Here is a 1,464-nt window from a genome sequence, read left to right on the forward strand (position 1 = left end):
CTTTTCATTTGTTTCATTTCTTGAGTCGATGAACAGGTTCTGTTCGGATCATCAAAGGCATGATGTCTCGTGACCAGAGACTGTAAGTAAGTAAGTAAGAAAGTCATTTTTATTTTTATAGCGCTTTTCCAGACCAGGGTCACAAAGCGCTTAAACAATCAAAACAATATTCAATAAAGTATATACTTTAAAGGTCAAGATAAAACTGATAACACAACAGGAGTTCCAGAAAATCAAGGAAAAGCCTGAACAAATAGAAATACAATCAAATCAATCAAAGTTTCTCCATGAAGGGGTCGAACGAGCAACACATCCATGTGAACATCTTCAGGTGATTCTTCCATCAGGACAACGATCTCTGAATCCAGAAGAACAAACAGTTGTGAGTCTTGTTGACAAACAACAACAACATGATTGACAGACTTCTTTGATCTTCTGAGGAACAACGAGTCACTTGAGCAGGTCCACTTGAAGGACGTGTTGAGGAACGAAGCTCAAGGTAGAGATGATGACGAGTGTTTGTCGTGAGATCAGAACAATTCTTTCACGACTTATCAGTTCCTTCAAAACATCAAAGCTGTTGAAAACAAACACAGACAGAGTCGCGAGTTTGATTCTCAGTCTGGAGCCTCTAGTGTGTGTGTGTGTGTGTGTGTGTGTGTGTGTGTGTGTATATATGTGTGTACAACCTTTCTGTGTGAGTTTGTATCTTCTCCCCGTGTTGCGTGGGTTTACTCCAGGCACTCCGGTTTCCTCCCACAGTCCAAAAACACACAGAGGTTTATTGAGAACTTTGGTATGAGTGTGTGTGTGAATGGTTGTCTGTCTTTGTGTGCCCTGCGACAGACTGGAATCCTGTCCAGGGTGTCCCCTGCCTCTCAGGCATGATGTCTCGTGACCAGAGAATGTAAGTAAGTAATTTTTATTTATATAGAGCTTTTCCAGACCAGGGTCACAAAGCGCTTAAACAATCAAAACAATATTCAATAAAGTATATACTTTAAAGATCAAGATAAAACTGAGAACAACACAGGAGTTCCAGAAAATCAAGGAAAAGCCTGAACAAATGGAAACGTCTTAAGATGTTTCTTAAAGGAGGAAAAGATTTCTCTCCTCTGGTCCGGAAGTTCAGGAACCATAAGTAGATTCTGATCCACAGACCTCAGAGCCTGAGCTGGGGTGTAAGGCTGGATCAGATCTTGAAGGTCTGACCATGAATAGATCTGAAAGTAAGAACCAGAATTTTAAAATGATCCTGAAAGAAACTGGAAGCCAGTGAAGAGTTTGAAGGAGAAATGTGAGTTCTTCTACTAGAGCGGCTCAGAGTTCTGAATCAACTGCAGACGAGACGATCCTTCTTGTTAAGACATGAAAACAAACTGTTACAATAGTCCAGACGAGAAGAAACAAACACATGGATTATAAGATCCAGATCATGTTCCGACAACATTTTCCTAAGTTTAG

This window comes from Callionymus lyra, chromosome 9 (genome assembly GCF_982586985.1).
Source record: "Callionymus lyra chromosome 9, fCalLyr1.hap1.1, whole genome shotgun sequence".
NCBI classification, from domain to species: domain Eukaryota; kingdom Metazoa; phylum Chordata; class Actinopteri; order Syngnathiformes; family Callionymidae; genus Callionymus; species Callionymus lyra.